This window comes from Bos taurus, chromosome X, assembly GCF_002263795.3.
Source record: "Bos taurus isolate L1 Dominette 01449 registration number 42190680 breed Hereford chromosome X, ARS-UCD2.0, whole genome shotgun sequence".
NCBI lineage: Eukaryota > Metazoa > Chordata > Mammalia > Artiodactyla > Bovidae > Bos > Bos taurus.
The window spans coordinates 96,038,126-96,051,592 of record NC_037357.1 but is presented as its reverse complement, the minus strand read 5'-3'; the positions used below and the strand labels follow the sequence as shown (position 1 = coordinate 96,051,592).

At 41.0% G+C, this 13,467-nt stretch overlaps 1 protein-coding gene and 1 pseudogene across 1 annotated transcript in view; one reads left to right on the top strand and one right to left on the bottom strand.

Moving 5' to 3' along the window:
• MTMR8 (myotubularin related protein 8) overlaps window positions 1-13,467 on the bottom strand; it is a 285,490-nt gene that overhangs the window by 14,988 nt on the left and 257,035 nt on the right. The gene's annotated exons all lie outside the window — the stretch shown is intronic.
• LOC100298410 (NADH dehydrogenase [ubiquinone] 1 beta subcomplex subunit 8, mitochondrial pseudogene) lies at window positions 10,188-10,876 on the top strand (annotated as a pseudogene).

The window sequence follows — 13,467 nt, the reverse complement described above, 5'->3', positions numbered from 1 at the left end:
TAGTTATTTAATGCCTACTTGCTTTGCATACCCTGAAAAAGTACACTCAGTATCCGCAAGCCATAAAGAAGATGAATTTCTGTACAGTAACTGAACAGGTGCTTCTGAGCTCAACTAGCTATGTGTTGAGTTCTGCCAGAGGGAGCTTCTCACCAGAACACTGCCTAAAGATGAGGTTGAAGATTAAACTTCTGGGGGAGATGAAATGGAAGGTAGGACCCTATGAAGTTTCCACTAGAGGGAAAGGCAATACAGTACCATCATGATAGTGATGAGGATAACTTACCCTGTTTTCCTGGTAACCGATTGCAAAAGTAAGAGATATTGAAACAGCAAAAGGGGAGGGGCAAAAAGGAGGGGCCGATCTCAGTTGGATAAAGAGATATGTCATCTCTTTTCCCCTGAGGCCTCAGGTCAGTTGAGTCTCTCAGTAGCATACGACACTTCGTGACACCATGGACTACAGAAAGCCAGGCTTCCCTGTCCATCACCAACTCCCAAAGCTTGCTCAAACTCATGTCCATCGAGTTGGTGATGCCATCCAACCATCTCATCCTCTGTTGTTCCCTTCTCCTCCTGTGTTCAATCTTTCCCAGCATCAGGGTCTTATCCAATGAGTCCATTCTTCGCATCAGGAAGCCAGAGTGTTGGAGCTTCAGCTTCAGCATCAGTCCTTCCAATGAATATTCAGGACTGATTTCCTTTAGGATGGACTGATTGGATCTCCTTGAAGTCCAAGCGACTCTCAAGAGTCTTCTCCAACACCGCAGTTCAAAAGGATCAATTCTTTGGTGCTCAGCTTTCTTTATGGTCCAACTCTCACATCCATAGAAGAGTACTAAAAAAACATAGCATTGACTGATGGACATTTGTTGGCAAAGTAATATCTCTGCTTTCTAATATGCTGTCCACGTTTGTCATAACTTTTCTTCCAAAGAGCAGCTTCTTGTAATTTCATGGCTGCAGTCACCATCTGCAGTGATTTCGGAGCCCAAGAAAATAATGTCTGTCACTCTTTCCATTGTTTCCCCATCTATTTGCCATGGAAGTGATAGGGCCAGATGCCATGATCTTTGTTTTTTGAATGCTGAATTTTAAGCCAACTTTTTCACTCTCACCTTTCACTGTCATCAAGGGCCTCTTTAGCTCCTTTTCAATTTTCTGCTATAAGAATGGTATCATCTGCATATCTGAGGTTATTGATATTTCTCCCAGCAATCTTGATTCCAGCTTGTGCTTCATCCAGCCTGGCATTTCACATGATGTACTCTTCATATAAGTTAAATAAGCAGGGTGAGAACATACAGACTTGATGTACGCCTTTCCTGATTTGGAACAAGTCTGTTGTTCCATCTCCAGTTCTAACTGTTGCTTCTTGACCTGCATACAGATTTCTCAGGAGTCAGGTCAGGTGGTCTGATATTCCCATGTCTTTAATAATTTTCCATAGTTTGTTGTGATCCACATATTCAATGCTTTGGCATAGTCAATAAAGCAGAAGTAGATGTCTTTCTGGAACTCTCTTGCTTTTTCTATGATCAAACCTGATGTTGGCAATATGATCTCTGGTTCCTCTGCCTTTTCTAAATCCAGCTTGAACATCTGGAAGTTCTCAGTCCATGTACTGTTGAAGCCTGGCTTGGAGAATTTGGGGCATTACTTTGCTAGCGTGTGAGATGAGTGCAATTGTGTGGTAGTTTGAACATTCTCTGGCATTACCTATCTTTGGTATTGGATGCAAACTGACCATTTCCAATCCTGTGGCCACTGCTGAGTTTTTCAAATTTGCTGGCATATTGAGTGCAGCACTTTAACAGCAGCATATTTTAAGGTTTGAAATAGCTCTCCTGGAATTCCATCATCTCCACTAGCTTTTCTCGTAGTGATGCTTCCTACTGCTACTGCTAAGTCGCTTCAGTCGTGTCCAACTCTGTGCGACCCCATAGACGGCAGCCTGCCAGGCCCCACCGTCCCTGGGATTCTCCAGGCAAGAACACTGGAGTGGGTTGCCATTTCCTCCTCCAATACATGAAAGTGAAAAGTGAAGGTGAAGTCGCTCAGTCGTGTCCAACTCTTAGCGACCCCATGGATTGCAGCCTACCAGGCTCCTCCATCCATGGGATTTTCCAGGCAAGAGTACTGGAGTGGGGTACCATTGCCTTCTCCCGATGCTTCCTAAGGCCCACTTGATTTGAACATTTCAGTATGTATAGCTCTAGGTGAGTGATCACACCATTGTGGTTATCTGGGTCATGAAGATCTTTTTTGTACAGTTCTATGTATTCTTGCCACCTCTTCTTAATATCTTCTGCTTCTGTTAGGTCCATATCATTTCTGTCCTTTATTGTGCCTATGTTTGCATGAAATGGTCCCTTGGTATCTCTAATTTTTTTTGAAGAGATCTCTAGTCTTCCCCATTCTATTGTTTTCCTGTATTACTTTGCAGTAATCACTGAGGAAGGTTTTCTTATCTCTCCTTGCTATTCTTTGAAACTCTGCATTCAAGTGGGTATATCTTTCCTTTTCTCCTTTGCCTTTTGTGTCTCTTCTTTTCTCAGATATTTGTAAGGCCTCAACAGACAACCATTTTTCCTTTTTGCACTTCTTTTTCTTGGGGATAGTCTTCATCACTGCCTCCTGTACATTGTCACGAACCTTCATCCATAGTTTTTCTGGTACTCTGTTTATTAGATCTTATCCCTTGAATCTGTTACTTTCACTGCATAATTGTAACGGATTTGATTTAGGTCATACCTGAATGGTCTAGTGGTTTTGCCTACTTTCTTTAAGTCTGAATTTGGCAGTAAGGAGTTCATGATCTGAGCCACAGTCACCTCCTGGTCTTGTTTTTGCTGACGCTATAGAGCTTCTCCATCTTCAGCTAAAAAGAATATAATCAATCTGATTTAGGTATTGACTATCTGGTCATGTCCATGTGTGGAGTCGTCTCTTGTGTTGTTGGAAGAGGGTGTTTGCTATGACCAGTGTGTTCTCTTCACAAAATTCTGTTAGCCTTTGCCCTGCTTCAGTTTTTACTCTAAGGCCACACCTGCCTGCTACTCCAGGTATCTCTTGACTTCCTACTTTTGCATTCCAGTCCACTATGATGAAAAGGACTTTTTTTTTTTTTTTTTTTTGGTGTTAGTTCTAGAAGACCTCATAGGTCATCATAGATTTATTCAACTTCAGATTATTTGGCATTACTGGCTGGGAAATAGACTCGAATTTCTATGATATTGAATGATTTGCCTTGGAAAGAACAGAGATCATTCTGTCGTTTTTGAGATTGCATCCAAAATACTGCATGTCAGACTCTTTTGTTGACTATGAGGGCTACTCCATTTCTTCTAAGGGATTCTTGCCCACTATAGTAGATATAATGGTCATCTGAATTAAATTCACCCACTCCAATCCATTTTAGTTCACTGATTCCTAAATTGTTAATGACCACTTCCAATTTGCCTTGATTAATGGACCTAACATTCCAGATTCCTATGCAATATTGTTCTTTACGGCATCGGACTTTACTTCCATCATCAGTCACACTGACAACTGGGTATTGTTTTCCCTTTGGCGCCATCTCTTCATTCTTTCTGGAGTCATTTGTCCACTCTTCTCCAGTACCATATTGAGCACCTACAGACGGGGGCAGTTCTTATATCAGTGTCCTATCTTTTTCCTTTTCATACTGTTCATGGGGTTTGCAACCCAGGAATACTGAAGTGGTTTGCTATTCCCTTCTCCAGTGGAGCACATTTTGTCAGAACTCTCCACCATGACCCGTCCATCTTTGGTGGCCCTACACGGAATGGCTCATAGTTTCATTAAGTTAGAGAAGGCTGTGATCCACGTGATCAGTTTGGTCAGTTTTCTATGACTGTGGTTTTCATTGTGTCTGCCCTTTGATGGATAAGGGTAAGAGGCTTGTTGAAGCTTCCTGATGGGAGACACTGATTGTAGGGAAGCTGGATTTAGAAAAGGCAGAGGAACCAGAGACCAAATTGCCAACATCTGCTGGATCATCAAAAAAGCAAGAGAATTTCAGAAAAACATCTATTTCTGTTTTATTGACTATGCCAAAGGCTTTGACTGTGTGGATCGCAATAAATTGTGGAAAATTCTAAAGGAGATGGGAATACCAGACCACCTGACCTGCCTCTTGAGAAACCTGTATGCAGGTCAGGAAGCAACAGTTAGAACTGGACATGGAACAACGACTGGTTCCAAATAGGAAAAGGAGTACGTCAAGGCTGTATATTGTCACCCTTCTATTTAACTTATATGCAGGGTACATCATGAGAAATGCTGGGCTGGAGGAAGCACAAGCTGGAATCAAGATTGCCAGGAGAAATATCAATAACCTCAGATATGGAGATGATACCACCCTTATGGCAGAAAGCAAAGAAGAACTAAAGAGCCTCTTGATGAAAGTGAAAGAGGAGAGTGAAAAAGTTGGCTTAAAGCTCAGCATTCAGAAAACGATCATGGCATCCAGTCTCATCACTTCATGGCAAATAGATGGGGAAACAGTGCCTGACTTTATTTTTTTGGGCTCCAGAATCACTGCAGATGGTGATTGCATCCATGAAATTAAAAGACGCTTACTGCTTGGAAGGAAAGTTATGACTAACCTAGACAGCATATTAAAACGCAGAGACATTACTTTGCCTACAAAGGTCCATCTAGTCAAGGCTGTGGTTTTTCCAGTAGTCTTGTATGGACGTAAGAGTTGGACCATAAAGAAAGCTGAGCACCGAAGAATTGATGCTTTTGAACTATGGCATTGGAGAAGACTCTTGAGAGTCCCTTGGACTGCAAGGAGATCCAACCAGTTCATTGTAAAGGAGATCGGTCCTGGGTTTTCACTGGAAGGACTGATGTTGAAGCTGAAACTCCAATACTTTGGCCACCTGATGCGAAGAGCTGACTCATTTGAAAAGACCCTGATGCTGGGAAAGATTAAGGGCAGGAGGAGAAGGGGACGACAGAGGATGAGATGGTTGGATGGTATCACCGACTCGATGGACATGGGTTTGGGTAGACTCCGGCAGTTGGTGATGGACAGAGAGGCCTGGCATGCTGTGGTTCATGGGGTTGCAAAAGTTGGACACGACTGAGCGACTGAACTGAAATGAATGGGTCTTTTTCTGATGGGCAGGACTATGCTCATTAAATCTTTAATCAAATTTTCTGTTGATGGGTGGGGCTGTGTCCTCCCTCTCCCAAGCCCATTGTTTGGTCTGAGGTCAAACTACGGGAGGGGTAATGGTAGGGTAAAAGGACTGTTGTATTCAGTGCCCCTGAGGCCTAGTCTCTCCTTGAAGAACTAACCCTAGAGTGAAGTAAAAAAGAGGCTGCCTGGCCATATAGAATAGATCTGCTGAATAAAATTCACCTTATGGGTGCTAAATTTAAGCAGTTGGTTGCTCAGAATAGAAAAGTGGTGTCCCTAATAAAGGATCCTATACAATTAGTGTGAAAGGTGGGACTGACCAATAGAGAAAGCTTTGGACTCCGGTCCACATATTCCTTTTGATGTGAATTTTTATGGCTTATAGGGTTGACCATTCTATATTAGGACTCATAAAGGCCTAGGCAAACTGTTAATAGAAAATATTAGCTGAGGCCAAATATTTCCTCTGTCAGCTGTGATGTTGGAGTGGACTTATTAGGCAATAGATGGATGCAGCATGGCAGGTAGTATGATGACTCTACAAGTCAAGAAGTGACTTAATTATGTCTTGAGTCTATCTAGTTCTTTGTCAGGAGGTCTTCCGTTAAGTATGCACATATGCATGCTCAGTCGCTTCAGTCGTGTCTGACTCTTTGTGACTCTATGGACTTTAGCCCGCCAGCCTCCTCTGTCCATGGGATTCTCCAGGCAAGAATACTGGAGTAGGTTGCCATACCCTCTTCTCTGTTAAGTGTAAGTTCTCTTTATGAGTCATAATAGCTAAAGGTAAAACAATTGAAGAAGTCACAGCTACACTACATTTAATAGAAACACATGAAAGAGAAACTCAGAGTCAAGCATCACTTGTTAATTATACAAATAATACCCTAATTGCTATCAATAGGGATGTCTCTTTCCTCTACACTATACAAAACAATTATAACCAGGTCCTTGCTTAAATGTGAAGTATGAAATGAACAAGAGAGGTTATATTGGATCCTAAGAAACAAGAGAAATCCAAATTGGATGCTGTCTGGTAAATTGGTGGAGCAATTACAATATTTACTAGGGTTAGATTACAATCCACAACAGGCATCACCTTCAAAAGTGCTACCCTTGCAAAGCTACCTCTGATTTCCTCCAGTAGCAGGCACCAACCTCCATATAGTGATCTGGCAGTCACATAAGGGGTGGTTGTAGAAGATGGCCCCTTCTAGTGGAAAATCACCCTTTTGCCACCTTAACTATAGTTTTTTTTTTTTTTTTTTGGTATTGAGCTGTATGAGCTGTTTGTAAATTTTGCAGATTAATCCCTCATTGGTTGCATCATTTGCAAATATTATCTCTCATCCTGTGGGTTGTCTTTTCATATTATTTATTGTTTCCTTTGCTAGGCAAAAGCTTTTGAGCTTAATTAGATCCAATTTGTTTATTTTTGTGTTTATTTTCACTACTCTAGGAGACTGATGGAAAAGGTATTGCTTCAAATTTATGACAGAGATGGTTCTGTTTATGTTTTATAGTATACAGTATTACATTTAGGTCTTTAATCCATTTAGAGTTTAACTTTGTGTATGGTATTAGAAAATGTTCTAATTTCACTCTTTTATATATAGCTGTCCAGTTTTCCCAGCAACACTTATTGAAGAGATGGTCTTTTCTCCATTGTATATTCTTGCCTCTTTTTGTCAAAGATTAACTGACTGCAATGGCACCCCACTCCAGTACTCTTGCCTGGAAAATCCCATGGACGGAGGAGCCTGGAAGGCTGCAATCCATGGGGTCGCTGAGGGTCGGACACGACTGAATGACTTCACTTTCACGCATTGGAGAAGGAAATGGCAACCCACTCCAGTGTTCTTGCCTGGAGAATCCCAGGGATGGGGGAGCCTGGTAGGCTGCCATCTATGGGGTCGCACAGAGACAGACACGACTGAAGCGACTTAGCAGCAGCTGCAACTGACCATAGGTAGGTGAGTTTATATCTGTACTTTCTATCCTGTTTCATTGACTTATATTTCTGTTTTTTTTTTTTTTGCCAGTACCATATCGTTTGGATTACTGTAGCTTTGGGGTATAGTCTGAAGTCAGGGAGCCTGATTCCTCCAGTTCTGTTTTATTTCTCAAGTTTTTTTTTTTTTTTTTGCTATTTGGGGTCTTTTGTGTCTCCATACAAAATTTAAAGTTTATTCTTCTAGTCCTATGAAAAGTGCCATTGGTAATTTGATGGGAATTGCACTAAATCTGTAGATTGCCTTGGGCAGTATAGTCATTTTGACAGTATTGATTCTTTGAGTCTAAGAACATGGTATATCTTTCCATCTGGTTGTGTCACTTTCTTTTTCTTTCTTTGTGATCCCATGGATTGTAGCCTGCCAGGCTCCTCTGTCCATGGAATTCTCCAGGCAAGAATGGTGAAGTGGCTTGCATTTCTTTCTCCACTGGATTTTCCCAACCCAGGAATCGAACCTGGGTCTCCTGCATTGAAGACAGATTCTTTATCTTCTGAACCATCAGGGAAGTCTATTTTTTTCATGGGCATCTTAGGTTTTGGAGTAAAGGTTTTTTTTTTTTTCCCTAGGTATTATTTTTTCTTTATGATGTGATGGTAAATGGGATTGTTTCCTTAATTTCTCTTTCTGTTCTTCTATTTTTAGTTTACAGAAATGCAACAGATTTCTGTATATTAATTTTGTAATATACATCTTTATCAAATTCATTCATGAGCTCTAGTAGTCTTTTGGTAGCATTTTTAGGATTTTCTAAAAAACTCTAAAGACTGAAAACCACAGTCACAGAACACTAACCAATCTGATCACATGGACCACAGCTTTGTCTAAATCAATGAAACTATGAGCCATGCCATGTGGGCCACCCAAGATGGATGAGTCATGGTGGAGAGTTCTGACAAAATGTTATTCACTGGAAAAAGGAATGACAAACCACTTCACTACTCTTGCCTTGAGAACCCCATGAACATTATGAAAAGGCAAAAAGATAGGACACTGAAAGATGAACTCCCCAGGTCGGTAGGTGCCCAATATGCTACTGGAGATCAACGGAGAAATAACTACAGAAAGAATGAAGAGATGGGGCCAAAGCTAAAACAACACTCAGATGTGGATATGACTAGTGATCAAAGTAAAGTCCAATGCTGTAAAGAGCAATATTGCATAGGAACCTGGAATTTTAGGTCCATGAATCAAGGCAAATTGGAAAGGGTCAAACAGGAGATGGCAAGAATGAACATCAACATTTTAGGGATCACTGAAATAAAATGAACTGGAATGGGTGAATATAACGCAGATGACCATTAATATCTACTACTGTGGGCAAGAATCCCTTAGAAGAAATGGAGTAGCCATCATAGTCAACGTAAGAGTCTGACATGCAACTTGGATGCAATCTCAAAAACGACAGAATGATTTCTATTCATTCCAAGGCAAACCATTCAATACCACAGCAATCCAAGTCTATGCCCCGACCAGTAATGCTGAAGAAGCTGATGGTGAATGGTTCTATGAAGACCTACAAGACCTTCTAGAAACAACACCCCCAAAATATGTCCTTTTCATTATAGTGGACTGGGATGCAAAAGTAGGAATACAAGAGATATATGCAGTAACAGGCTAATTTTGCCTTGGAGTACAGAATGAAGCAGGGAAAAGGCTAATAGAGTTTTGCCAAGAGAACAGACTGGTCATAGAAACACCCTCTTCCAACAACACAAGAGAAGACTCTACACATGGGCATCATCAGATGGTCAATACCAAAATCAAATTGATTGTATTCTTTGCAGCCAAAGATGGAGAAGCTTTAATACAGTCAGCAAAAACAAAACCGGGAGCTGACTATGGCTCAGATCATGAACTCCTTATTGCCAAATTCAGACTTCAATTGAAGAAAGTAGGGAAAACCACTAGACGATTCAGGTATGACCTAAATCAAATTCCTCACGATTATAAAGTGGAAGCGAAAAATAGATTCAAAGGATTAGATCTGATAAAGTGCCTGAAGAACTATGGATGCAGGATCTCTAAGAAAAAGAAATGAAAAAAGGAAAAATGGTTGTCTGACAAGGTCTTAAAAATAGCTGAGAAAAGAAAGAGAAGCTAAAGGCAAAGGAGAAATGGGAAGATATACCCATTTGAATGCAGAGTTTCAAAGAATAGCAAGGAGAGATAAGAAAGCCTTCCTCAGTGATCACTGCAAAGAAATAGAGGAAAACAATAGAATGGGAAAGACTAGAGATCTATTCAAGAAAATCAGAGATACCAAGGGAACTTTTCATGCAAGGATGGGCACAATAAAGGACAGATGCATGGACCCAACAGATGCAGAAGATATTAAGAAGAAGTGGCAAGAATACACAGAAGAACTATACAGAAAAGATCTTCATGACCCAGATAACCATGATGGTGTGATCACTCACCTAGAACCAGACACCTGGAATGTTCAAGACAAGTGGGCCTTAGGAAGCATCACTACAAACAAAGCTAATGGAGCTGATGGAATTTTCACTGACGTATTTCGAATCCTAAACGATGATGCTGTGAAAGTGCTGTACTCAACATGCCAGGAAATTTGGAAAACTCAGCAGTTTCCACTGCACTGAAAAAGGTCAGTTTTCATTCTAATCACAATGAAAGGTAATGACAAAGAATGTTCAAAGTACCACACAATTGCCCTCATCTCACACACTAGCAAAGTAACGCTCAAAATTCTCCAAGCCAGGCTTCAGCAACACGTAAACCAAGAACTTACAGATGTTCAAGCTGGATTTTGAAAAGGCAGAGGAATGAGAGATCAAATTGCCAACATCCGTTGGATCATCAAAAAAGCAAGAGAATTCCAGAAAAACATCTACTTCTGGTTTATTAATTATGCCAAAGCCTTACATGTGGATCACAACAAACTATGGAAAATTATTAAAAACATGGGAATACCAGACCACCTGACCTGCCTCCTGAGAAATCTGTATGCAGGTCAAGAAGAAAGAGTTAGAATTGGACATGGAGAAAGAAGGTGAAGATGGCGGCGGCCAGGGTGGGGGTCCTGGGAGTCCGATGGCTGCAAAAGGCAGCCCAAAACGTGGTGCCACTGGGTGCACGGACAGCCTCCCACATTACCAAGGACATGCTCCCGGGACCCTATCCCAAGACCCCAGAAGAACGGGCTGCCGCCGCCAAGAAGTATAATATGCGGGTGGAAGACTACGAGCCGTACCCAGATGATGGCATGGGGTATGGTGACTATCCGAAACTGCCTGACCGCTCACAGCAGGAGAGGGATCCATGGTATGACTGGGACCACCCAGACCTGCAGTTGAACTGGGGTGAACTGATGCACTGGGACCTGGACATGTATATCAGGAACCGTGTGGACATGTCCCCGACTCCTGTTAACTGGAACCTCATGTGTAAGCACCTCTTCGGCTTCGTCGCCTTCATGCTGTTCATGTTTTGGGTAGGGGAGACTTACCCCGCCTACCAGCCTGTGGGGCCAAAGCAGTATCCTTACAATAATCTGTACCTGGAACGAGGCGGCGATCCCAACAAAGAACCTGAGCCAGTGGTTCACTATGAGATCTGAGGAGGCTTCATGAGTGTTGTGTTCCCTAACTGACTCCTTCAATCCTAGAAATTTAAGTTTAATGAAATCCTTAATAAAACTTAGTGCTGTGGTAAAAAAAAAAAAAAAAAAAAAAAGAATTGGACATGGAACAACTGACTTGTTCCAAATTGGGAAAGGAGTACGTCAAGGCTGTATATTGTCACCCTGCTTATTTAACTTATATGCAGAGTACATCATGAGAAATGTTGGACTAGATTAAGCACAAACTGGAATCAAGATTGCCAGGAGAGATATCAATAACATCAGATACGCAGATGACACCACCCTTATGGCAGAAAGTGAAGAACTAAAGAGCCTCTTGAACAAAGTGAAAGAGGAGAGTTAAAAGGTTGGCTTAAGACTCAACATTCAGAAAACTAAGATCATGGCATCTGGTCCTATCACTTCATGGAAAATAGATGTGAAATAGTGACAGATTTTATTTTCTTGGGCTCCAAAATCACTGCAGATGATGAATGCAGTCATTAAATTAAAAGATGCCTGCTCCTTGGAAGAAAAGTTATGACCAACCTAGACAGCATATTAAAAAGCAGAGACATTACTTTGCTGACAAAGGTCCATCTAGTCAAGGCTATGGTTTTTCCAATAGTCATGCACAGATGTGAGAGTTGGACTATAAAGAAAGATGAGTGCCGAAGAATTGATGCTTTTGAACTATGGTGTTGGAGAAGACTGTTGACAGTCCCTTGGAAAGCAAGGAGATCCATCCTAAAGGAAATCAGTCCTGAATATTCACTGGAAGGACGGATGCTGAAGCTGAAACTCCAATACTTTGGCCACCTGATTCGAAGGACTGACTCATTTAAAAAAATCCTGATGCTAGGAAAAATTGAAGGTGGGAGGACAAGGGGATGACAGAGGATGAGATGGTTGGATGGCATCACTGAATCAATGGGCATGAGTTTGAGGAAACTCTTGGAGTTGGTGATGGACAGGGAGGCCTAGTATGCTGCAGTCCATGATGTTGCAGAGTCGGACACGACTGAGTGATTGAACTGAACTTAGGATTTTCTATGTATGTATCATGTCATCTACAAACAGTGATAGCTTTACTTCTTTTCTAACTTGGATTCCTTTTATTTCTTTTTCTTCTTGATTCCCATAGTAGGACTTTAAAAACTATCTTGAATAAAAGTGATAACAGTGGACATCTTGTCTTGTTCCTGATCTTAGAGAAAATGCATTCAGTTTTTCACAGTTGAGTGTGATGTTAGCTCTAGACTTGTCATATATGGGTTTATTATGCTGAAGTAGTCCATGGAGTCCATGGAGTTCACAAAGAGTCGGACACAAACACATACATACATACACTACTATGCAGAAGTAGGTTCTCTCTATGCCCACTTCCTGGTGTGTTTTCATCATAAATGCATGTTGAATTTTGTCAAAAGTTTTCTTTTGTACATATTGCAGAAGATGATCATGTGGTTTTTATTCTTTAATTTGTTTATATAGTGCATGACACTGATTAAGTCTGTGAATATTGAAAATTCTTTGCATCCCTAGGAAAACTCCCATTTGATCATGGTGTATGATCCTTTCAATATATTGTTGAATTCAGTTTTCTGGTATTTTGTTGAAGACTGTTACATCCATGTTCATCAGTGATATTCACCTGTAATTTTCTTTTTTTTTCCTTTGGTATCCTTGTTTGGTTTTGGTATCAGGGTGATGGTGGTTTGAAAAAAACAAATGAACCAATCAAAAAATGGAGAGAACACCTAAATAGACATTTTGCCAAAGAAGACATACATATAGCCAAGAGGCACAAGAAAAGATGTTCAGCATTGCTAATTATTGTTGTTGTTTAGCTGTGAAGTTGTGTCGGACACTTTTGTAAGCCAATGGATTGTAGCCTGCCAGGCAATTCTGTCTATGGGATTTCTCAGGCAAGAATAGTGGAGTTGATTGCCATTTCCTTCTCCAGGGGATCTTCCTGACCATAAGGATTGAACCCCATCTCCTGCAAGTCTCTTGCATTGCAGGTGGATTCTTTACCACTGAGCCACTGAGAAATGTAAATCAAAACTGCAATGAGCTATCACCTCACAACAGTCAGAATAGCCATCATCAAAAAGTCTTCAAACAGTAAATGCTGGAGAGGGTGTAGAGAAAAGGTAACCCTCCTACACTGTACAAACTGGTAGAGCCACTACAGAGGATAGTATGAAAGTTCTTTAAAAAACTAAAAATAGAGCTACCATGTGATCCAGCAATCCCACTCCTGGGCATATATCCAGAGAAAACCATGGTTCAAAATGATACATGCACCCAAATGTTTGTTGCAGCACTGTTTACAATAGCCAAGACAGGGAAGCAACCTAAATGTCCATCTACAGATGACTGGATGAAGTAGAGGTGGTACATATGTACAATGGAGACTCAGCCATTAAATAGTATGAAATAGTGCTGTTTTTGGCAACATGGGTGGGTCTGGAGATTATTTGACTAAGTGGAGTAAGTCAGAGAGAGAAAGACAAATATCATATAATATCGCTTATTTGTGGAATCAAAAAAAAAAGAGAAAGATACAAATGAACTTATTTATAAAACAGAAAGAGACTTGCAGAGACAGAAAATGAAGTTTTGGTTACCGGGAATGAAGGGTGGGGGTGGGAGGGATAGATTGGGTGATTGGGATTGACATATACACACTCCTA